The 25778-nt window shown below is 39.0% G+C and overlaps 3 long non-coding RNA genes across 3 annotated transcripts in view; 1 reads left to right on the top strand and 2 right to left on the bottom strand.

Annotated features, from left to right (window-relative positions):
- The first annotated feature begins 1826 nt into the window (after positions 1-1826).
- On the top strand, positions 1827-23795 carry LOC116087399. Its single transcript, XR_004117423.1, has 3 exons — positions 1827-1918; positions 2424-2556; positions 23646-23795. It is a non-coding gene; the product is annotated as an uncharacterized LOC116087399 (long non-coding RNA).
- LOC116087398 lies at positions 3956-6450 on the bottom strand. The gene is made up of 2 exons (XR_004117422.1): positions 6017-6450; positions 3956-5045 (listed from the first exon to the last, which is right to left on the bottom strand). It is a non-coding gene; the product is annotated as an uncharacterized LOC116087398 (long non-coding RNA).
- LOC116087397 overlaps positions 17066-25778 on the bottom strand; it is a 35803-nt gene continuing 27090 nt past the window's right edge. Inside the window, exon 3 of the long non-coding RNA XR_004117421.1 lies at positions 17066-17149. This is a non-coding gene — a long non-coding RNA (uncharacterized LOC116087397). The remainder of the gene's footprint in view (positions 17150-25778) is intronic.

Below are 25778 nucleotides of genomic sequence, written 5' to 3'. Positions count from 1 at the left end.
ACAGACCTAACCCTCCCAATGTTGATAATTTCTTAGTAAGTACAAAGACATTGAACTTTCCTGATGCCTAGCAGAAAAAAAGTTATCTATGGAGAGAGGAGCACAAACAGAAATCTGTACATTCTCTCAGAAATGGGTATAGGTGTATTCCCCTCCTATCCTGAAATAGCAAACACTGAGTCTATTTGAAACCTAATTCACTGAAAGATGAGCTGAACTCCTATCACATAAAACACAAAATAAAGATTTAGAACTCCACTTAATTGTCTCAATTAATTGTTTCACATCCTAATGTGGTATTCAGTCCTTATGGGGATGGGCAATTACACCACAAAATCATTTTGATCTGAAAGAGTTTAACCAAAAGCAATTACTCACAGGAAGCATTGTCTCCAAAATAGAACACCTCAGGTTTTCATGAGGAGGAAAAATGGTCTCCTACACAAATGGCCCAAAAGGGCCAGATAATGAGAATGGAAGGAGTACTGGTGAGTTCTACAGAGAACAAAAGAGATACACGTTCATCATGATTCATTCTCTGTCAACTAGCAGGAGCTTTATAAATACAGAGCCCACGCCCAAAAGAATAAAGCCATGACAACAGGATCAGACAGAGCAGGTGTCTGCCTATTGACCACAGCCAAAAGGCAATAAACTATTTCTTCCGTAAAATGTTAATTTAGATTTTTAAAAATGAACTTGACAGTTGGATTTTACTGTAGCAGTTAGGTCTGGTTCTACCTCCCAGTCCTATGCTCCCAGAAATCAGACTCAGACTCAAAGTACATTTACAAATACCTTAGCCGTATAGCTAGGCTCTTCTCTGACGAGACACCATTTGTTGTAAGACTTTCTAAATCCCTTAGTAAATTGTGCATCCTTATCAAAAGTCAATTGATGTGTCTGTGCATCTGCATCCAGAGCCCTCTGCTGCTCTGTCACTATGGTCCACAGGGCTTTGAGTCCTTGTATTGATTGTTTCTAAATAAAACTTCAATTAAAAATCTGCTGCCTCTGATCAAATTGATAATTACTACAGGTAATATATATATATATATATATATATATATATATATATATATACTACTTAATCTGCAAATCCACTTCTTAATCTGTGGAAATATATCTCATTTTACCACTTGGTCTTTGTGAGGCAAGGTTAAATACAGATTTCTTGCCTTTCTCCTAGGTATGCAATTTCCTATGTGTAAATGTTCCATGTGTGGATAGAGATCACACAACCTTTTTTCTAAAACTATTGAGAGTAATTTTCTGAAGTGATGTTCCTTTATTGCTAAAAGTTTTATTAAGACATATCTCCTAGTGCGTACGAATAGCCACAAGACTATTGCCAATTCATAATGGACACCATATACTATCCAGATTTTCCCAATTGTCTGCTTTATGATAAAATCAAATTTTAGGACAAGTCTTATGTGCCACTATCATTTCACATTAGTCTCTTAATCTAAAACAAAGTTGCCTAACAGAAACGTTGCTGCTGCAAATGCTGCAAAAGCTATGCTCACCCTCCAGACCAGCCTCAAACACGTGATCACTGAACATTTTAAATAAGAATAATAAGTAAAATAAATCTATTATATTTTATTTAATAATTGATAAATGTAATTCAATGCATTCATGACCACATGTGGCAGCTACTCTTTATAGCTCTGAACACTTCAGTAACAATTCCGAAGTCTTTCGTCTTTGATTGTTTTTATAAATATGCTTAGTTATTTGATAGAAACTCCCTCAAATTGGATTTATCAGGGTTTTTTTCATAATTAGATTAGATTCAGATATGATATTATATGCATCCTAGGCCATCACATCTGAAGGCCCTGAAAACTGACTAATTACTATGATGTACGACTGGATTACTAAGTTAACAAGACTGCTGCTGAATTCTCTAACAGTAAGTAAATTCTCCTTTGTAAGTGAAAGAGTAGCTTATAGAGGGGTACTTGAAAAGTATATTAATACCATCTGATTCATGTCACACTTATTTTAACTTATTAATGGTTCTTGTTTAATTTAAGTTGTGGGGTCAGGGAGCCTTGGAGCTTAAGGGATCAGGCCCCGACCTAGAGTGGGATTGAGTTATCTCCAAACCCCAGAAATTTCTCATTCCTAGATCCAGAGTAGAAGGATCACTACCCCATGCCCTGGGCCTGCATGTCCAGGGGAACATAGGCCGAAGGCTAAGCCTCCATCTTGGCCCTGCTTGGAGGGGACTGAGTAACCCAGTAGCTAGGTTAAACTTCCTCTCTCCTTATAAAGTCACATGCGGTAACACCTGGAAGTCTTCTTTTTGCTAATAGGCATCCCTAGCATCCAGGCCCGGGACAATGATGTGAACTTAGCTGAAAGCCCCTCCTCACCCCCGAAGGTTTAAGCAGACTTTGTCTCTCTCTCTAAAGGAGCTGTTTCTCTGAAGCTGCCTCTGCATCCCAGCTGACCCAGCGAACTCTGCCTTTCCGGATCCGTCGGTTATGTCTGGCCAATCGCATTGTTAAGGGCAGGAAGCCAAGGCTGAACATCATTAAGTCCCAGGTAAGGAGCTCCATTGGCTAATCCATCGATGTAGACCGTTATGTTCAAAACAGGAACTAAAAACTGTAAGATTACTCAGTGAGTAAATTGCATGCTGCTAAGTTGTAGATCAGTTTGCTTCCCAGAATACACATCGTCAAAGGAGAGGACCTACTCCTACAAATTGTCCTCTGGCCTACCCACACTATACATACATCCATACATAAATGTAAATATGAAAAGAAACCTGAGTGCTATTAATATGAGTCAAAGAAGCAAGTGACACTGAGAAATGCAGCTGTAAGGAAAGACCAGATGAATAAAAGCATGTTGAATTATCCATACAACTCAAATTTTATCAAACAGATCATGCTTTATTTCTATTCTTTCTTTAATATTTAATTTTTGTCTGTTTCATACACATGTAAAATGCAATGTGATCATATTCATCCCCCAGCCCCCTAACCCTGTGCCCTCCCATTCTTGTTCACCATGGTATTCCTATTCCTACCTTCATGTAATATGTATTATGTGTGTGCATGTGTATGCATGTATATATATATATGTATGTATATGTGTATATATGGGTGTGTGTGCATATGAGCATGTGTGTGTATGAACTTACACCTGACATTCAGGTAGGCATAGATTTCCCTAGCCACATCATATCCAGATACCAGTGTTGAATAGCTGTCCTTGCCATCTTTTGACTGATGCTTATCTGACTGTCCCTTCTCCCACGATGTTCTCTGGATCTTGCTGCTGAATTTAGAAGGGGGTGTTATAGATGTCCCATTCAGGTCTGAGGACTGAATGATCACTTTTTCATCCTGTTGAGCAGTTATGATTTTCTAAACTGTCACCCTATGCATTAAAATAAAAGCCTTATTAATCACAGCAGAGAGCACTAATTGCAGTTATTTGTGTTTTCACATATAGATTTACAGAAGAGTTCGACTACATGTCTGTTTAGCAAAAGCATCAGTAGTTGATTTGCCGATAGGACCTGTGACCTCTACAATCACAAGGTTTTGACCAGGTTTACAGCCCCAGAAGGTATTCAGTCTTATGTAATGAGCCTCAGATCTAATCAGAATATAGTTGGTTATCCCCTGTCGATCACTATTGCAGCAGTGAGTATATATTTTCTGTAACACACAGTATCCACAACTGATTACAATTAATGATAGCTTTTATGGCCCAGCAACCTAGGGAGCACTTTACTATGAACACTAGCCAGGGAGGATGCTTCAAGTCCAGCTCTGGCTTGATTTCTCCATGTCTTGTATTCAAAGCATGCCTTCCAACTCAGTAGCCATTTAATCATTTCTGCCTTTAGTAAGTATTCCTCACCTTCATTTTCATGTCATCCTCTAAGACCTTCCATCACCACACTTCAGGGCTCCTTGTTAATAAAGCATTTTATTATTTTTGATACTTTCCTCACATCTATGTAGTACATCTTAATCGCACTTACTCCTTCATTGCATTTCCTCCTCTGTCCTCAGAGAAGTCCCAATCTCTCCCAACTTCCTGCCCTCCCTTTGTCATAGTATACCGATTTCCAATTTTACTGCCTATAATTCATGGACGTAGAGTCATCCACTGGAGCATGGTTGAGTTACCAGGGCTCGTATCTTAAAGAAAAGAGAATCCCTATGCTTCGCAGGCCTTCTGCTATCAATATTCTCATCTAGAGATAAGGTTGTGTAAATCCTTCCTCCTTTCCCACAAATTGACTTTTGACAGACCTTGTAGTTCTTCTCTGTGTCTCAATGTTATGGCTTAGAACAATAAGCTTCATGACTTCTGACCATTCTTGCATATTAAACATTCTCTTAATCTTGACCAGATACCAATGAGATCACTGTGTTAGAGCATTGACTGGCTTGACCATGTGCAGGTCTGTCTTGGAAACTACAGATGCTATGAGATGCTATGAGTTCTTGAATGCAGTGGTCCTAGCGCATCCAAAAGACACTGTCTTAATCTATTCAGACTTCTAGCTCTTATAGTCTTTTCACTTCCTTTTCCTAGTTTTTTTTTTATATTTATTTAAGATGAGAGGATGTGATATAGATACTCCATTTGTGGCTGTACACTTCACATACAATTGCTCTCCTCACTTTGACCACTTGTGAGCCTTTGCATTAATCATCATGACTTCTTCATTGTTTCCTGCCCAATTATTTCCTCCTTCCAACTTACACAAGGAAATCTTAGTATGTGTCTCAGTTTCATATCTATTTTCTGAAATTTTCATAATTTTATGTTTTAAAGATGAATAGAATTCTATTATGTATATGGATTACATTTTCATTGTCCGTTCATTACTTGATGAACATCTAAGCTGATTCCGTATCCTAGATATTGTGAACACAGCAGCAGTGAATGAACTTAATGTCCTTTGAATATATTCCCAGGGGTGGTATAGCTGATACCCTGGACTTGTCTGTTTCATTGATTGGTTTGGCTTCGTTAGGTTTTTGTTTCTTTGAAGGATGACTTTCCTGAAAATAATGAAATTTCTGTTTTCATTGTTGGACCAGATTACACATGCCAGAAAATAAATATACCTCTATTTTTTACCACCATCCCTCCTGAGATGTCTGTTTATATAATTAGTTAATCACACTGAAACTGAATTATAAATAAAATTTAAAATGATAAAATATACTTATCCTAGATTTCTGAAGTAGTTAACAAACTCTTAATTTTATTCAAGTGCTAATTAAATAATTTTAAGCCTGAAAATGTAATATGTTAGGTCAAAGACAATGACAAAAATATGAAATGCCTAATTGATCTTCAAGAGCCAACATCAATAAAATAATATTTATCCTAGCAATATACAGCAAATTAAATGTATTATGTAAACAAGGTCAGCCAGAAATGAACAGATACAGCTTGTAAAGGAGAGATACATGATATAAATGGTCCCACTGGATTGAAGGGCTTATCGGTATTAGTCTTCATTATACCTAAACATAGATAAGGTACAAACTACAACTTATCAAGGTAGATTGCCATTCACCCCTTTCATTTCCACTCTACTTAACATACATGAATTCCAAGAAATTAGAATAGTTGTTTTTACAGATGTAACCTTTAAATATGTAAGATTTTTTCCATGTTATTAGACATTTATTTTCTCCTAAAATTCTTAATGTCACTAATAGTTCCATGATAGCCCTGATCATAAATTCCATAAATGGTTTTTGCTTTTTCTCTTTTTAAAAATTTTTATTTATTCTATTTACATCCCACTCAGTGCCCTTCCTCCGGGTCACTGCCTCCCACAATTCTCCTACCCCCTTCCCCTTCTCCTTTGAGAAGATGGAGGACCCCTGGGTATCCCCCCACCCTGGCCCATCAAGTCTCTGCAAGACTAGGTGCATCCATCCCCACTGAGGCCACACAAGACAGTCCATCTAGAATCTATCCCACAGACAGGCAACAGCTCCAGTTGTTCAGGACTTACTTGAAGACCAAGCAGCAAATCTACTACATATGTGCTGGGGCTGGGGAATACCCAGTTCTTTGGTTGTTGGTCTCTGAGAGCCCCAAGGATTCAGCTTAGTTGACTCTGTTGGTCTTTTTGTGGAGTTCCTTATCTCCTTTGGGGCCTGCAATCCTTCCCTCAACTCTTCCTTAAGAGTCTCCAAGCTCCATCCATTGTCTGGCTGTGGGTCTCTGCTTCCTTCTGAGTCAGCTATTGAGTAGGCTCTCTCAGAGGAAAGCCATACTAGACGCCTGTTTGCAAACGTAACAGAGTATCATTATGGTGCCAGGTACTGGTGCTTCCACATGAGATGGGTCTCAAATTGGGCCAGTTATTGGTTAGCCACTCACTCCCTCGGTCTCTGCTCCATTCCCCATCCCTGCATTTCCTATAGATGGGATAAAGTTTGGGTTGAAAATTCTGTGGGTGCGTTGGTGTCCCTGTCACTCCACCATGGTTCCTGCCTGGCTTAGGAGGTGGCCTCTTCAGTTTATGGGCATATACCCAAAAGCTGCTCTGCCATCGCACCAAGAGACTTGTTCAACTATGTTCATAGCAACTTCATTCATAATAGCCACTGTCGCGAGCCATGAATGGGGTGGAAAGAAAATCTTTGAACTTGGTGGAAAGCTTCTAACAGCGTTTTTATATATTTATAAACAGCAATAAGCAAGACAGTGGCGAAGTGGGCCTGCACTAGTTCACACAACCACTCCTCACTAACCTTTCCGGCCTGGTTGGTGTGGCCTGACTGGCTGCGCTCAGGTGATCGTGACTTCACAATCCTGCTTTTTGGATCCCCTGGAGCTAGAACGCAGCGATGCAAGCTTGTCACCTGAGCAGCGGGTGTCCACGTGGAGTCTGTGAATTGTCTCGGACTTGATGTTTCTCCTTTGGGCCCCAGGATCTGAGCGATTTGCCAAGCCAGACCAGAGGTTTTTAAATTAAATTTAGCCAATTAGACCTAGGGCATTTCATCATTACTTCATGGGCTTTCTTTATCATCCATATGCACACCTGTTCTCTATGGCTTGGTCTTCATAGTTATCTGGGGCTGCGGGCATGGTCCATGGTGCTGCCCCATGGCGGGCTCTGGCGATGAGCCATGAGTTACAGCATGATCTGCCCTTATCACCTGTGTCCACTCTCTATGGCTTGGCTATTTTGGGCTATCTGGGGCTACAGCCACCACTGCGGACTCGGGGATGAGGCTGCAGGCAGCTTTACGCATCGAGAGGAATGTTTTCTGAGGCCATGTGTTCTTTAGAGCCAGAAACTGGAAATGCCCTAGATGTCTCTTAACTGAAGAATAGATAAAGAAAATGTGGCACATCTATATACACAATGGAATACTATTCGGCTATTAAAAACAAAGAGATCATGAATTTTGCAGGCAAACAGATGAGATGTGAGAACATCATCCTGAGTAAGGTAAAACAAACCAAAAGGGACATGCATGGTATTACTCCTTTATAAGCGGATATTAGCCATAAAATACAGGATACCCGTGCTACACCCCACAGTCCACAGAAGCTAAACAGGGAGGAAGGTCCAAGCGAGCAAGCTTGGGGGTGGGGTTCAGGATCAGGTGTGTGTATGGGGGGAGACAGGAGAGATGGCCCGATGGTCAGGACTTAGAATGGAAATCTGCAACTGATGGGGGGTGGGCGAAGGTGGGTGGCATCTCGAAGATGTAAAGGATCCCTGGGATAGGAGAGGCTCCCGAGATTCAATGGAGGTGACCATGGCTGTGACTCACAGTGTTGGGGATATGGAACCTAAATATTGTGATATTTTAAAAAGAAGAATTAACTATGTACTTTAGTATTTAACCCTTTTTACTGACAGTGACATGCCTTGTGTTTTTGGTTTTTTTTTCCGATGTCCCTCAATATTATGGTTGAAAGCAGGAGGCCTCTTGACCTCTAAAATTACTTGCATATTAACTATCACATAAATCTTCACTAGACTTGAATTAGATGATTGACTATATGAGAGTATAATTGAAAACAACTTGATTGTTGCCGTCTGGGAATTGAACATTTGTTAGCTCATGAAGACATTTGGAAACACAATGGTTTCTCCTTAAGAAAATGGCAAGCAGAAGTCAATATTAAGAGGCAAAACAAGAAACAGGGCAATTATGTCAGAAACTTGGAAGTTACCCTTAATGGGAGGGTCATCTTGAGCCAGAAGCAGCTAATCAATGGAGGATATTAGACTGAATTCATTCTCTGCCTGAAATGATAACTCTCCAAACAGCAATACAATGCACCCTTTGATAAAGGCATCCTCTGTGGTGTTAGGCATGAACTGAAGAATGGTGATGGCAAGCACTACCTCAGGGATATAGATGGGGAGACAAAAAAACTCATACCTCTAAGAGAAAAGCATTTTGCCTCAGTGTTATTCACAGAGTTCTGTAACTGTCATTATTGTTAGAATTTTTTTGTCATGACAAAGATAATTACAACATCAGGAAAAATATTTATAGAACATAATAAGAAATCATCTTATTATTTTATCCTCTAGCCTTCTGTCTCCTCACCACCTCTACTCAGTCTCTGAATCTGTCTGGGACAGAGCTTCAACAATCAGTCTTATATTTGCAGCCAGCATTAGTCACTTCTAGCAGCACAAAAGTCTGTACCATGTGTATCTATGTATCTATGTATCTGTTTGTGGATAGATAGATAGATAGATAGATAGCACAAAATATCCATAGCTATCGCTAAATTGAAATGCCCAGGCCATGTATCAATTTCAGAATATTGCAAACAAAGCCTAAAGTCGGGAAAGTACATGTGTTCAGGCCCACGTAACTTTTTCAATTACTCCTACCAAATTTCATCTCACGCCAATCCACAAGAGAACAACTACATCAATATTTCTACACGGACTTTTATCCTCAAATTATCGTATCTCAACCTTCTTAGAATTTCCCATGTATAGGAGAATTAAGGATAATGTATTTAATGGGTTTGATGGGGCAATTTGTTTTATAATCCACATCTCTCTTTCACCCGAGTAAAGTGTACTAAACACTACTTCTCCAATCATGCCCAACATTAGGAGCATGAGCAGGGCTCTTCCTCCTTAGGGGATATGTGGAAGCAGAGTAAGACAGAACATTTACATGAGAAAGAGATCACTGGTAACTAGGTCTTAGAGAGATTTTGGTATGGGATGTGCTATACTTGGTACCTTAACAGGTTTCAAGAGCAGGTAATTGTAGTAAAACTACCGAACAGAATGTAGTTTTAGCGGTTGGTCAACTTGAAAGGGAACTGTTCTTTGAAAGGTTGAATGTGTGCTTGACCTCTACTATCTGGGATATATTGGAGTTACCATATTTTACTATATGACGGTGTCATTCAAATTGAAATTGTCATTAGTTGTAAGAAAGAGGAATAGAAATGAGATTTGCCCCTGTGTGCTGCTGGCACTGGAACGTGCTCTCTGGCACTTCACTGAAGTTCAATCAATTATATGTTTCTGCTGAGACTTTAACTGCGATCAAATAAAGCAAAAGAAGAGGGAGAAAATTGGAATGCCTCTAAGCAGCGTTGGAGGCATGCATCTCCTGGCAACCATGGTAGCAAGCACTAGCAACAATCATCCTCAGAGCTACAGGTCAGGCTCTTGCTGTAGCAACTTGTTGTACATCATTCGGCCACAATTCTCTTGGCCACTTCATTTTTCTGAGATTTGTTCTTAAGCCTTCCCAATTATCTTTGGACTTGTCCAGTATCTTTTCAATAAGGTCCTTTTCCGATTAATTTACTTGAGCCTTGTCTCTTGTTTGCAATCAGTGGCTGTGATTAATGGATATGTCTTTACTTCTTATTCTGTCTACATTCCTGGAACTAACCGGTATTGTTGACATAATAAATACTCAATTACTAAACTGAATGGTTAATTGCTGAATTCTGGAAAGCTTTACATTTTGTTTCACAATTTTTTTTTTTATGCAAAGGCCCATGGTAGAAAACTTATCCTGTTGATATTGTTCTCAATATTCTCCTTTGATTTAATTCTCATGTATTTTTGTGAGTTCACCAAATGTTTCTCTCTAATCGTAGCCTGACTGTCAGTGCTTCAGGTTTTACCTATATGATTTCAGTTCATATTTTCAACTTCTTGTGAGATATTTTCATCATGTGTGCTGCCAGCCTTTCAAGCATCTCTGACAAAGAATAAAGACCTGGGTGACTTCTGAGTAAGGTGGGCAGACTGAAAACCCTGTTGGAATGTGTGGCTGGTCACAATTAGAGATGAAAAGGGACAAGGAACACTAGTCACTCCACGTGTTATTTCTTCACTCCGGAAACTAACCTGATCAACAAACATCCCCCAATAAACCTTGCTTACTTTGAGAGCCTCAGATTTCCTCTACCATCAGACTGAGCATGCTTCTGCAACTGTAGCCATTGTAGCCGCTACCAACCACATATCAATATCCCCCACACACCCACCAGGCAAACTGAGCTAAAGGAAATCTCCAAAAGAAACATCTGCGTGGTTTTCACAGAACAGGCTCCCAGCAGCTGTTGCTAGAGCTACCATAACACTCCAGGAGAGAAAAGGGAAGCCATAGGAGTGAAAAAAAAAACTTATCCAGTACTTTAGAGGTCGAGCAGCCACTAAATGACCCTCATGGGAAAGAGCAGCTACTGCTCTAAACATCATTTACTACCTCTACTCTCCACAACTCCCAGGACCCAGTCAAGTGACACCACATGCAAGAGGATCTGGAGCGCACAAGTGAAGAACAGACAGATAAAATCAACAGAGTACAGACTGGGCCAAGGTCAAGGGACAAATCAAGGGATACAGCAAGAGATCGAATCAACATATCAACATTCAGGCCAGTGATCCAATGTTCCTCTATTTCCAACCAGCTCTCCTTCTGCAATACAGCTGCTCTTTAACTACCATTGATAATTTGCACACACACACACACACACACACACACACACAAAGGTATGACAGAGCAGCACTGGATCAGGCCAACAGTGTTTCTTACTTCCTGTCACCTTTTGCTAGTCTCTATGTGTCTGTCTGGTTTCGTCTTTTCCCTTTCCTTTACTTTCTTCCTTTCTCTTTTAGCACAACCATTCCTTTTATTTTTTTTTACAACTTCCAAAGCCCAGGCATGGATATGCTTAATAATATTTGATTACTTATCTTTCCCTTTTTATTTTAATATAGCAGCAACCAAAACTCCCACATATTTATCTAATTCCATCTCTTTGCCTCAATTTCCACTCCCTTGTGTGTCTCTCTTTCCTCTACTTCTGAACTAGCAACCTAATACCTACCTGTAGTCTCCCTCTGATTGTTCATCATTTCCTTTCCAAACATATTAATGCTTTAGGATACATTGTACAATTGGTTCATTACCCCTACACTGATTTACACTTAACACATACCTAATTCATAGTCTCCTGTTACTTTATTATCAGAGTGAGTAAACACTATCTGATTATCTCTTTAGTGCTGCTTGCCCTGGCTATATCTGACTGAAGCTGGTCCTTTCTGTGATCCTGGTTGTGTCAGAACTCCTCAGAGGCAAGCATCTCTGTGGTACTGTGATTCTGGGATCCTGGGATCCTGAGATCCTGGGTGTGTCAGAGCTCCTGGGAGTCAAGCTGCCTTTGGGACCCTGAGATCCTGGTGTGACAACGCTCCTAGGATCCTGGGTGTGTTAGAGTGCCTGGGAGTGGAGCTTCCTCTGGGTTTTGTGGAACTGGCTGCAGAGCTTGTACCCAAGGTCTGCTCAGGGCACCGACACAGACAGACCAGAAGGCACTTGTGCCACTGGTCTGGCCGAGTTTATGAGTGCCTGGGTCCCACTAGTCCCAGTACCTCCTGGTGTTGGGACAGATGTTGTGTCCTCCTCCTGACCTCTGATTCTATGATCCTGGGTGAGTTAGAGTTCCTGGGAGTAGAGCTTCCTCTGGGTGTTGTGGAGTTTGCACCCAAGGTCTGCTCAGAGCACTGGCCCAGTGATGGTCTGCTTTCATGCCTCCCTTACCGTTATGTATTCTCCTTCTAGAACCAAAAGCCCAAATCAGCTATTTCTTCCAAGTTGCTTTTGGTCATGGTATTTTATCCCAGCAACAAAAAGTAACTGATACAATCCTATATTTTATCATGCCACAATGGGGTAAAGCTAGAAATCAATAGAAGAAGAAACTACAAAAATTACGCAAACTCAATGTTTAAACAATGCATTATTAGATGATGTGATGAATATTTATTTGCAGAAATCAAGAATTTTTCACTTTCTAAAATTAATTAAAAATGAAAATATAATACTCCCAATCTGTGGTGTTCAAACAAGGCAAAGTGAAGGATGAAGCTTACACCACTAAGTGCCTACATACAAACCAAAAACCAAACAGCAGCAGCAATGAAGAAACCCTGAGGGATGAACCCTAAAACACTGACAAAATTAGAACAACCCAGTTCCAAGAGCAATAATTAGAAAAAAAAAAAAACAAAGTAGAGATGAAAATGCAGACATTTCAACAGACCCTGAGGAAATTCAGAAATTATAGACATAACATTAACATTTTATATTCCAATATATTGGGGAATTTAAAAGAAATGAATGCTTTTCTAGATACACCAGGCCTACCAACACTAAACAACAAGGGCCTAAATAATTTAAACAGACCTATATCAATGAAGATAGAAACAGTAATTTAAAAATCCCCCCAACTAAAAAATGCACATGGTCTGATAGATTCAGCACAGAATTCTCCCACATCTTCAAAGAAAAACTAACAATAGCAATATTGCTCAAATTGTTTTGCAAACTTTACAAGGAAGAGAACAATACATTCAAATTATTTCTGTGAAGCCAATACTACTCTAATACCAAAGTGGAAAAGGAAACAACAGAAAAAGAGAATTCAGGCCCAATTTCCCAAATGAACATTAGTATAGAAATTCCTAATAAAATACTTTAAAACCATATTCAAGAACACCTCCAAAAGTTCATTCACCATGATCGAGTTGGCTTGATCTCAGAGATCACTTATTGTACATAAATCAGTAAATCTATATCACCACATAAACAATCTCAAGGACATAAATTACATTATCTTTCAATTGATATTAAAAAAAAACTTTTATCAAAATCCAGCATCCTTCAAAATAAAAGTTCTGGAGAGACTAGGGATGTGCAAAGCATAGATAAACTCAATGTAACGAGCTGATTGCCAACATCATCGTAAACGGAGAGAAACTTAAAGCATCCCTACTTAGGTTAGGAAAAAGGAAATTGTGTCCATTTCAATTGTCCAGTTCAATATCATTCTTAGAGTCTTAACTAGATCAATAAGGCAAAGAAGGAAATAACATGGATAAAGACAGGAAAGGACAAGGCCACAGCATCCTGATTTGCAGATGGCATTCTATAAAAGACAGGCCTCAAATATTTCACCAAGAAATCCCTAAAGCTGATAAACATTTTCAGTGTTGTAGCCGATTACAAAGTCAATGTACTAAAATTAGTAGCATTCTTATATACCAAAGACAGACAAAGACCAAGAGAAGCCAGGAAAACAACCTCGTTAGCAACAGAAAAACAAAACACCTTGCAATAAACCTGACAAAGGAAGTAAAGTACCTATACAATGAAACTCGGAAACACTAAAGAAAGAGATAGAAGACACCAGAAGTTGGAGATACACTTATACACAGGAATTGGCATGATTAATTCTGAGAGTACACTAACCGTATTACCATTCATGGTTTCCAATTATAGTACATAGCCACAGTATTGAAAACAATGTGGTCCTCGCATGAAAGCAGCAGACACAACTATCAATGAAATCATTGATCAGGATCCAAACACAAGTTGATGCACCTGACTTTTGACAAATATTCAAAAAACGTACATTGGAGAAAAGACAGCATCTTAAACAAATGGTACTGAGAAAACTGGTTATCTATAGGCAGAGGAGCAAAACTTGATCCTTCTCTCTCACCCTGCACAATAAATTCAAAACAGGTCAAAGAGCTTAATGTTAGACTAGAACTTCTGAAGTTAGAAGAAAAAGTAGGGTGTACACACTTCAGATACACCTCTAGGTAAGGCTTTCCAGAAGAGGCTTTGGCTGCCCAGGATATAAAGCAAAAAGAAAGAGAAATATAAATCAACAGGTATTATGTCATGAAATTAAGAGGCTTCTATATCACAAGGAAAGCTTCTACTGAAGTAAAAAGGTAGCCTACAGATTGGAAAAATATCTTTGACAGCTATACATCTAACAGAGAACTAGTGTTTAGAAGACACACCAAAAAAAAAAAAAAACTGAAAAAAACTACACACCAACAAAAAAACAACTCAGTTACATCATAGGCTATGGAACTAAATAGAACTTCTAGAAGAAGGAAAACACATGGGTGAGAAATTCTTTAAAAGTTTTACCAAAATAACCTTAAAGGGAAAAGCAAATAAAAAGTACTTTGATGTTTTAAACCACTCCAGACCAAATGGCTAAGTTTTAGCCAACAGAACAATGTGCCGAAAGTGAGAGACCTTGGAGCATTCAGTCCTAAATGGGATGTCTTCATCAAACCTTTCCCGTCAAGGCTGATATATGCAAAAGAAGAAGCAGAAAGACTGAAGTACCAGAAGAATGAATGACAGCAAGGAAACAATGCTTTCCAGACACAACAAAACTGATCCACATACAAACTCACAGAGACCATGCAATCATGCATGGTGCCTGCACAGATCCAAACCAAAGGGAGTCCCAGCACCGAAAGGGGATGCCCCATTCCCTAACCCAGACTCAAAAAGAAAAGTTATTTATCTCCAATGTAATCTCATTTGATATACAAACCATACTTAAGGGAAGGCATCATGCCCAGCACAAAATAAAATCAAGGGGACTTTGGAAAAATTATTGTGTCTTTGGGAATTATTATTATTATTATTATTCATTATATTTTACCTATTGGTCTTTTGCTTATATATTATGTTTCATGGTCTTGAATTTTTATGGAATGTGTATGTGTGTATGTGTGTGTGTTCTTTTTCCATTTTCTGTTCATGTTGTTGTTGTAATTGTTTGTTTTATTCTGGTTTGTTCCTCTTGTATTTATGTTTTGACAGAGATAAAGAAAGTATGCTGTTGGATAGTTGGGGATAAGTGGGAAAAATCTGGGAAGAGATGCAAGATGGAAAACCATGATCATAATCTGTATGAAAAAGTTACTTTCAATAAAAATAATTTTAAATTTCATTTCCTAATTAAAATAGAGATTAAACATAAAAAAACTGAAGACAATGAGTGCTGGAGAAGATGGGAAAAATGAAGAACCTTCCAGCACTGTTGATGGGAGTACAAATCTGTAGCTACTATGGAAATCAGTGTGATGGTACCTCAAGAAAACTAGGAATAGTGCTGCCACATGACCTCGCTACACCACTGCAGGGCATATACTGAAATGATTGTATTTCCAACCACGAAGACATGTGCTCATCCATAGCTGTTCTGTTCATAGCAACTAAGACATGGAAATAGCCTGAGGATGGCTAATGAAAATGTGGAGCCTATGGACAAAAGAATTTTAATCAGTTCTCAAGGAAAAGATTATTAAATCTAAAGATAAATATATGGAGCTGAAAAATGTTGTACTCAGATGAGAGATATTGACATAAGATGTTCTCACTAATATGTAGATCATAATCTTGAATCTTTAGATTAACGTGTTTAATTTGAAGTACCTGTAGAATACGAGAAACTAGGAAAGGACTATTGGTGAGAAGGAAGGGGAAAGACCTTAGGGGAATGTTGATTTAAAAAAGAGAGAAGAGGGAATATTGGAGAGAAAAAAATAAGAAGGGAGGGGAATGGGAGGTTAGAGCAGAGGAGAGGGCATGTGGAGGCAAGATAGCTAACATTTAGAATGTTTATGGATACAATAGCAACGTGAATGTTATAGAGCTGACCAACTGCTTTCTAATTGGGTTTAAGGCTTATTCCACAGGAGGAAACACATGCTTATTGCTGTATATGTAGCCAAGAACCTAGGATTGCAAGCTCATAGGATAGGACCTAGAGGGGAATCTACTGTTTTTATTCTGCAAAATGTGCATAGTATCAACTGTCCTCTATATTCATATGTATAGATTAATTGTTCCCTCAGATTCCACTAGAGAAGTTTGGTTGTCTAGTGGTTGGTAGTTGACATCAAAACTCACATATTGTCAGAATGCAGGGAATAAGTACCTGTGGGGTACTCACCCACAAACGGAAGATGTGCATCAGACTCTCTCCAAGACTCAAAAGCCATCATGGAAAAGAGAGTAGAATGACTGTAAGGATCAGAAGTTGAGAAGATTCTGACCAAGACAGGGTGCCTTTTTTATTGGATATTTTATTTATTTATATTTCAAATGTTATCCCCTTTCCTGGTTTCCCCTACCCCTGCTTCTATAAGGGTGCCCCCCTACCCACCCACCTACCCACTCCCACCTCATTGTCCTAGCATTCCCCTATACTTGGGCATTGAGCCTTCACAGGACCAAGGGCCTCTCCTCCCATTGATGCCAGATAAAGCCATCCTCTGCTACATATCAGATGCTGATGAGGATATGGAGAAAGAGGAACATTCCTCCATTGTTGGTGGGATTGCAAGCTGGGACAAACACTTTGGAAATCAGTTTGGTTGTTCCTTGGGAAATTGGACATAGTACTACCCAGCTATACCACTCCTGGGCATATACCCAGAAGATGCTCTAACATATAACAAGGATACATGTTTCACTATGTTCATAGAAGCCTTATTTATGATAGCCAGAAGCTAGAAAGAACCCAGACATCCCTCAACAGAGGAATGGATACAGTAAATATGGTACATTTACACAATGAAGTACTTACTACTCAGCTAATAAAAATAATGAATTCATGAAACTGGCAGGCAAGTGGATAGAACTAGAAAATATCATCCTGATTGAGGTACCCAATCACAAAATAATACACATGGTATGTACTCACTGATAAGTGGCTATTAGACAGTGTATCTTCTATACATGACAAGATCACTATCCTCATGAAATCACAGCAGCTGTGGTTGCCTCTACAACACCTGCACAAAATCAAACAAGTCAACATTTTAGCATGAAAGAATAAGGGAGCCATAGTCATCCGTTGCTTACTGAGGAACATGGACAGTTGATAGCTTCAGTGAATGAAAGAATCACTTGTCTTTCAGAGTGTAGACCCTGGTCTGCCACCAGGCTCCAGTGGATGGCACAACACCTAGAAGTATATAGGTAAAAAAAATTTATACTCAATAAGTTATCTGGGAAAATAAAAAAATAAACATGAACCTAGGGAGATCAGTGTGAATATGGGAGGATTTATTACATGAATTTCTGACAATTAATAAGTTTTAGGTTTTTAAAAGTCCAAAGTACAATAGAAGTGCTGTCTGATTTTAGCAATCTCACCAGAGAACCATGCTTAGGAACTTCATTAAAGCAGACTGGTCATAGACTTTTAACACAAAAAGTATTTCTTTTTACCACTATATCTCTTTCTTTTAAGTCTATGCCACATGTTGGACTCAGCATACATACTGGCCCTAGAGTCATGTTAGTTTCAAATGTCTCTGCCTCATAAGACAAAAGCCATCAGCCATTCCCCCGTAGAGTGACTACTGGAATCTGAAAACAACGCCCTTGGAGTTTGAAAACGGAAACATCCCAGGGAGCTTTGGCACCCCTCTATTTCATTTCCTTTTCATAATAATCCTGCTGTTCAAAAAAGAGTTCTTCAATGCCACTTTATAAACAACTGAGTTTCAAAAACACTTAGCAAAATCTTCCCATTGTTTCCATTCTGCTTCTGTGAACAGAATTTCCACAAAGGAAAACAAAACAAAAAAAGTACATTGCCCACCAGCATAACTTAATATGTTATATGTTAATATGTTAATATGTTATAACTTAATATGTTAATATGTTAATAGGACATAGCATTGAGTATTGGGTGCAATGTCAAATATCTAAATATGTTAAAATAAATCAATTAATGTACATCATTATTTATTTCCTTGAAGGTATTTCTTCTCATCATTAAAAATAGGCTCAATTTCACCCTGTTAAATAAATCTGAGGGTTAGCAAGAGAAATATTGACCCAACAGTAATAACAGGTAACTTTATTGCAAAAACATATTCATTCCTTGACTAAGAGTACAACTAATATTTCTCTAAGGGTAAGAAAAGCATATAGAATGCATTCCACACCCCTTTATAAACATCCTCAAGTACAGGATCAGCTTCTCTGCTATTTTTTCTGTCTGGAGACATACAATCTACTGCAAATGTTGTGGACAGAACATGTTCTCAATGACTACAATTGAAAACCTAAACGCTATCTTAATGACACAGAACTCAACAAAATCATGAAGTTACAAAGAATTTTGGACAAGACAATACACTTGATTTTGTGCCAGAGTATCAGAAGGCACAGATTTTCAGACACAGCATTTTATTGCCATGTGTTTACTTCATCAGTAAACAATGTCAATATGTATTCAGTAGGAATACAGAGGTAGAGTATGACTTATAAGGGCTAAAAGGCATTAAAGAGAGATATATCATACTGTTGGCAGGGCTTCTCTGGAGAGCAGATGTTGGTAAAAATGTTGCTTTATCAGATTTGATAACCTTAGTCCACATTCCTTACCAATCATCTTTATTCTCTCTCTCTCTCTCTCTCTCTCTCTCTCTCTCTCTCTCTCTCTCTCTCTCTCTCTCTCTCTCTCTCTCTCTCTCTCCCGCCTTGGTTTTTCGAGACAGGGTTCTTTATAGCCCTGGCTGTCCTGGAACTCACCCTGTAGACTAGGCTGGCCTCAAACACAGAAATCTGCCTGCCTCTGTCTCCCAAGTGCTGGGATCAAAGGCGTATGCCTCCACAGCCTCATACACACAGTGACCAATGTAGCAAGCTTGGTCTCATTCAATCTCAGATTGAATAGCTTTGTAAAACATGCTCTTCAGGAAGATTTCCCCTATGATGGCAGTTTGGGGTTTTGCTTAAATGTTGATTTTGTAAAAGCCCTTTGGAAACTTTACTATTTAACGTCAATCAACAAGGTATGAAAGAGAAGAGAGGTTAGAGAGATAGCTCAGGTGTTACAAGTGTTTACTGTCCTCGAGGAGAACTCGAGTCCAGATGTAGTCCCCAGCACTGACATCAGGTGGCTCACAATAACCTGTAACTCCAATTCCAAGGGATCCTTGTCCTCTGACCTATATGGACATGCTACATAATTTCACAAGGCGTACATGCATACATATGTGTTAAATAAATAAATATTTTAAAGGAAAAGGAAACATTTAAAAAATCTAATTCATAACAGCTTCCAAGTTTGTAAAATCAAATGGTTGTCAGAGATCAAAGAAAGCCACAGTGACACAATAGTCAAACAAAACTGTCATACCACTGCCCACCACGCAAGCAAAAACTCAGTTCCTCAAATATATACAGATGCAAACAACAGAACCAGTGCAAGCTTTCCTGTACGGAAGGTGGACAACAATATGCACTGAAATGCTCATGTGGTTTGCTAGGAAAGCCTTTCTGTATCCTCATGTGTCAGATTCATTTCTCCATGATACCTGAGAGTTCCAAGCTGCCTGAGATATCAGTAGGGTTTTTTATTTTTTATTACTGAGTTTTTTGTTTGTTTCCAACTTCCAATTAGAATTCTGTTAACTAGGTTACAATGGAAGATTTAGGTTCCACACTTCTGGTTAATTATTTCTATCAAATGGAACCAAACCAGATACTAGTAATACCACTTATGACTATCACAATGAAATATAGCAAAAGTAATAATCATGGAGGTTTGACTGTGCAGAGGCCTAAGGTATCTAAGGGGACTAGATGCATATGCCTGGTGTTGCTTTTCTGTATTCTCTCATTTCTATCTGTCTTAAAAATCTTTAACTGTTTTACCAAGCCCTCCAGTTGACCCCAGAGCTGAAAACCTGAAGGAAATTCATTGCTTGGAGCATCCTTCGTTCTCACCCCCCCTCCAACCCGAGCTCTGTTTCCAAAAGCTAACACAAAAAGTATATTCTATTTCGTCATGTCCATGGCCTGAGGGTACCTGACTGGAGCTGGGAGCCTGTCCAGTCCAGGCAGAAGGAAAATATTACCCTTCTATTTAATGAAGCAGTGCTGAAGGATTAATCATTAAGTAAATAGCAACAAGCCAAGAGCTTTGCTGGAGCAACAGAGCCCCACCCCATGTTCTCAATTTTTTTCTGGGATTCAAGACGGAAATTATTACAGGAATAGTTTGGAAAGGGCTTCACTAACAACCGTTTTCAGGCAAGATGGAACAACGTGTGAAACCTCAACTATGGCCTGGCCAAGAGGGAAGTTCATTCTCAAAGCCCTCAGAGAACACAGGCTCCTTTTGTCTAGAAGTGGATATCCTGCACACAATTGGGGAAAGCTGGAGAGGACTTGAAGCCTGGCTCCTCTTTCCTAAATCACAGCATAAAGTTTTTGAGCTTCGACTTTCTCATTTCTTTTTTTTTTTTTATCACTTTTTTATTGATATTTATTTTATTTACATTTCAAATGATATCTCCTTCCCTGGTGTCCCCTCTGAGAAAAAAAAGAAAAAAAAAACCCTGTTGTCTCCCCACTCCCCCTGTTCACTAACCCACTCTCTCCTGCTTCCTGGCCCTGGCATTCCCCTACACTGGGACATAGAACCTTCACAGGACCAAAGCTCTTTCCTCCCATTGATGACTGACTAGACCATCCTCTGCTACATATGCAGCTGGAGCCATGAGTCCTACCATGTGTACTCTTTGGTTGGTAGTTTAGTCTATTTATACTTCTTATGATGAGGGTAAGTATACACTTTGCTTATACTAATTATACAAAACATGACTTTATATTGACACGTCATAGATGACATTTCATATCGTGATTTGGTCATACTTGTGCCATTTAGTCATCAGGGAAATGCAAATCAAAACAACCCTGAGATTCTACCTCATACCAGTCAGAATGGCTAAGATCAAAAACTCAGGTGACAGCAGATGCTGGCGAGGTTGTAGAGAAAGAGGAACACTCCTTCATTTCTGGTGGGATTTCAATCCTGTACAACCACTCTGAAAATCAGTTTGGTGGTTCCTGAGGAAATTGGACATAGTAACACCAGATGACCCAGCTATACCACGCCTGGACATATACCCAGAAGATGCTCCAACATGTAATAAGAACACATGCTCCACTATGTTCATAGCAGCCTTATTTATAATAGCCAGAAACTGTAAACAACCCAGATGTCCCTCAACAGAGGAATGGATACAGAAATTGTGGTACATCTACACAATGGAGTACTACTCAGCTATTAAAAACAATGAATTTATGAAATTCTTGGGGAAATGGATGGACCTGGAGAATATCATCCTGAGTGAGGTAACCCAATCACAAAACAACACACATTGTATGCACTCTGATAAGTGAATATTAGCCCAGAAGATCGGAATACACAAAGTACAATCCACAAACCACAAAAAATTCAAGAATAAGGAAGACCAAAATGTGGATACTTCATTCCTTCCAGACGTTCTGAATCCTTTAGGCTAGACAAGATAGAATATGTGTTTTCCCTTAGGAACTGGAGGGTGTAGATTCAGGAACAAGCTTACGCTGGTTTTCTAATTTGCATGATCCAGTTCAGGGCTTCTCAATTTTTTTCACTCATGATCTCCATTCATTTCTCCAAATTTTTATGCTGCTCTTAGTATTTAGTCATGTAAAATAAACACAGAAGTCAAACACTTATGAATAAGAAATCAGAAAGAAGCAAGCCTATTTGAAAACCGTACTGTGATATATCTAATTTTACTACTTATTGAAGACCAGAGGAAAAAAATCAAACTGATGAGATGGCCATGCGTATTTATTTCCACAGAAATATTTGATACTGCAGGACATAGAACATTTTAGAGTCAATCAAGCCGGGCAGTGGTGGCACATGCCTTTAATCCCAGCACTTGGGAGGCAGAGGCAGGCGGATTTCTGAGTTCGAGGCCAGCCTGGTCTACAGAGTGAGTTCCAGGACAGCCAGGGCTATACAGAGAAACCCTGTCTCGAAAAACCAATAAATAAATAAATAAATAAATAAATAAATAAATAAATAACAGAATCAATCAATACAGAGATTTATAATCATCAATGCTGAGAATTCCACTTTACATAAATATAAAGTGAAAAATGGCAGACGTGTTTTTAAAGCCACTACAGATGTTCTTGGAAACTCTGACCTAGTCCCAAGTCAAACTGACTTAATGATTTTAATGAGATACAGTAGGCAATTCAAAAATCAATTTTTAAAGTTACACATTCTAATATAGTCCAATCTAAGGGTTATATTAACTTGATACTTTAATTCTAAGGAATGACTGTGAGAAATATTGAAAGCCTTTGTTTTCCATAATTAAACTAAAGGCTTTGTATATGCAGATAGAAGAGATAAACACTCCAGTTTATAACCTCATAGTCCAGGGTGCAGTGTTGCAGGCAGAGTTCGTTGACATCACATGATGTGACAATATATGCTGTCCAAATTGCACATGTGTTTTCCAGGACCAGGGCTGAAGTGAATTTGTATGGTACAACACAGGAAAAGCTTGCCAGAAACACCTTAGATTACCTATGTGTTGGATTTTCAATTTGTTGCTTGGTTTTGCATCTTCAGAACATTTTCCTGTTGCCAAAACTTTGGCGGCTCCTGTAGTTTAAGATGTTAGTGTCTAGTCACTGTGACTGGATGGTGCTGGGCAGATGTGGTCACTGTAGGGAACGCATTGCTTTGCTTTGCAGGTGATTCCTTATGTTAATATTGTGTGTGTGTGTGTGTGTGTGTGTGTGTGTGTGTGTGTGTGTGTGTGAAAAATCCTTGAACAAAGATCTTTACCTGCCGTTGAATCCAATCTATCTCCTTTTTAATTTTATGTATTCATTGTTTCTGATGAAAATAATCCCTAGAAATTTCTGGACTCAATGCTGAATATTCTATAGGATATAAAAGAACTAACACAAGAAGTCTCTGTTTTCATGACATTTTTTTTCTGAAAGTTAATGAGAGAAAGGGCAAAAAGTAAAATGTGTAAATCGAAGTATGACTGAATCTGGAAAGACACCTGCAAGCCACATCCCCCAGAGGTTAGGGAAGGACTGAAGTGTCAATTTCCAACAGCCAAGGTCACATAGAAGACAGGAAGGGCTCTCCATGGCGTCTCCGGTGCTGCTACCTAAAGTCAAAGGAGGGCCAGGGACATCACTTTGGATGTCTTTGCAGATAGTGAAGCATGTTCAGTTATGCTTAGAATCCATCTACTCAAGGAGTCTTAGGAGGTAGAATCAACACATCACATTCTACAGAGGTAAAGTGCAATTTTGAAACAAGGAAGAGAGGAGAATGAGCTAATAAAGCCTAGGATGCCATTTTGAAGAATGGGTTTCTAACTCAAAGCTCTGGGGATTAAATGGGTTTCATATCATGAGAGCGCAGCATCTGCTAATATGATTTTCTTTTCCTAGTCCCTGAGAGAGTAACATCTGATTTCTAGACTGTGGTCCTCTAAGCATCCATCCACCCCTGTCTGCTTTAATTTCCACATCCACTACACCTTGGCAAGGAAGCCTCTTCAGGACTTCCACCAATACATAAAACTAACTGCTGAAGAGCACAGAGGAGATGGTAAGTCATTGAACAGGTGAACAGTGGTTACCAGGTTCTGAAGTGGTGATCTAGCTGTAAGGAGTGATGCTACTCTTAGGAAGATAACACAACATCTTTAGATCCTCAAGAATTGAAAGTCATGTGAGACAAGCATAGAAATGATGAGGCAATCCTATAAAATGCATGCCAGACACCTACCTCTGTTCAAAGTATGGATGAAGGCACCACACTGCTGTGAGGGCCAGGGTAAGCTGCACAGAGGTGAGCTCCTAACTGATGCCTAAATGACAGCAAGAGGATCCTCTTCACCTAGAGAGTGAGGCAGAGGTTTTGAAATCTGAGCACACGTGAGCAGTGGAACTCAGATGCTTTGAAGTGAGGTCTTTGTTTTATCTCCAGAGTCACAGCTAGAACACATTGTCTCACACTGAAATCTAAATTGCTTCAGATCACAAGTTCCCAAAGGGTAGAAACTGCGTCTTTGGTGTGTGTTCTCAGAACCTCTTGCCTCATGCACTGTGTGTGTGTGTGTGTGTGTGTGTGCAATAAATATTTAATAAAAATGAATTGGTTGAGAGGATCCATGTTTCATACGTATGGGTATAATTTGCTTCACTTTAATTACTATTGCTTTAATCATTATTAAGTTGTGTTTTTTTTAGATAGCAGCTTGTTGCCATATTAACTATTCTGGCTGCCTGGCCTCCTACCTCTAAGATAAAGAAACACCACAGAATAACATTCCTTACTCAGGATGAATGATTTTTGGGATACTGCCTCTATATAAAACTAAAGCAGTAGAGTTTTGGAAAGACCCATGTTGAGAGAGTATCCAAATGCATGATGGAAAAGACACTTGATCCTAGAAAATGTAAGGAATTTCTTGGCTGAAGTCAGGAGAAGAATAAGTAGTAACTTAAAAACAAAGAAACAAACAAACAAAAACAAAACAAAACAGGAATTGCTCTTTAAACAAATTTTGCAAGGGATGGTTGTGTTCCAGCATTGATTATAGCATCCAGGTGGGAAAACTGTGATGACTCATATCATCAGGTCTTTGTGTTTCAGAGTTGATTAGCCCAATGCACCAAAGCAAAGAAGGAAAACTCACCAGTGGACCTGATCATCAGTTTTGTACATCACATGTGTATAGCTCAGATCATTAATGGCCAGATTATTCCAGGTTGCAAAAATCCCATTTTACCTCACCGAGTAAAGCATAAAAGGCAGCTTTAACTTTTGGACTAGAGGGACCCAAGAAGGCAATGAGCTCTAGTGCAGAGGAGCCACAGTTCACACCCTGTTAAAAGCTGTACCCAGGTAATGCAGCAGCGCTAGAGACCTGGAAAGAGAACTAAGGAGAGAGGGTGAGAATGCATCCTCTTCACAGGCAGCCATAGAAAATGTATGGATAAAGCAAGATCAATTTTATTTCTATCATTCTGGTCTGAGCTCACCACTAAGAACAAGGCTGAGACTGTCAGGCAGCCCTGTGAATCTTAATTTAAAATCAGACGGCATTAAATATTGTTTTCTCTTCTTTCATCCTTATAAACATTCAGAACAATATTTTAAATACAATTCAAACTGAATCATTCTCCTGTGGAAATCCCTCTCATGACTTCACATCAGATAGCTCTATGTTTCCTGTGGTACAAGTGCCTCAAATGCAAGCTCCTACGGGAGCAGATCATAAGCACTAAACATATGTTCTGAGATCAGTGGGGCCTTTCAAAATTAATGTGTGACCCATTTATAGAGTGATTATTCTGCTCGCTTGTGAACTTGTGTTGCCATGTGGAAATGAGAACTGCTGGATGACAATGCTTTCAATTTCTCAACACAATCTGATACGAAAATTTTATGTACAAAATATGGAATATTGAGTTAATTTTATAAAAATATGGTTCATGTCAAACAAAATGCATGTACATTTTTTCTGACTTCTATTGACAGTTTGCCTTCTGTGGCATAGAGATTGGACAATTCTA

The sequence above is a fragment of the Mastomys coucha genome, unplaced genomic scaffold, assembly GCF_008632895.1.
Source record: "Mastomys coucha isolate ucsf_1 unplaced genomic scaffold, UCSF_Mcou_1 pScaffold13, whole genome shotgun sequence".
Lineage (NCBI taxonomy): Eukaryota > Metazoa > Chordata > Mammalia > Rodentia > Muridae > Mastomys > Mastomys coucha.
Note: the sequence above shows the minus strand (reverse complement) of the source record. Positions and strands in the feature narration are given on the sequence as shown.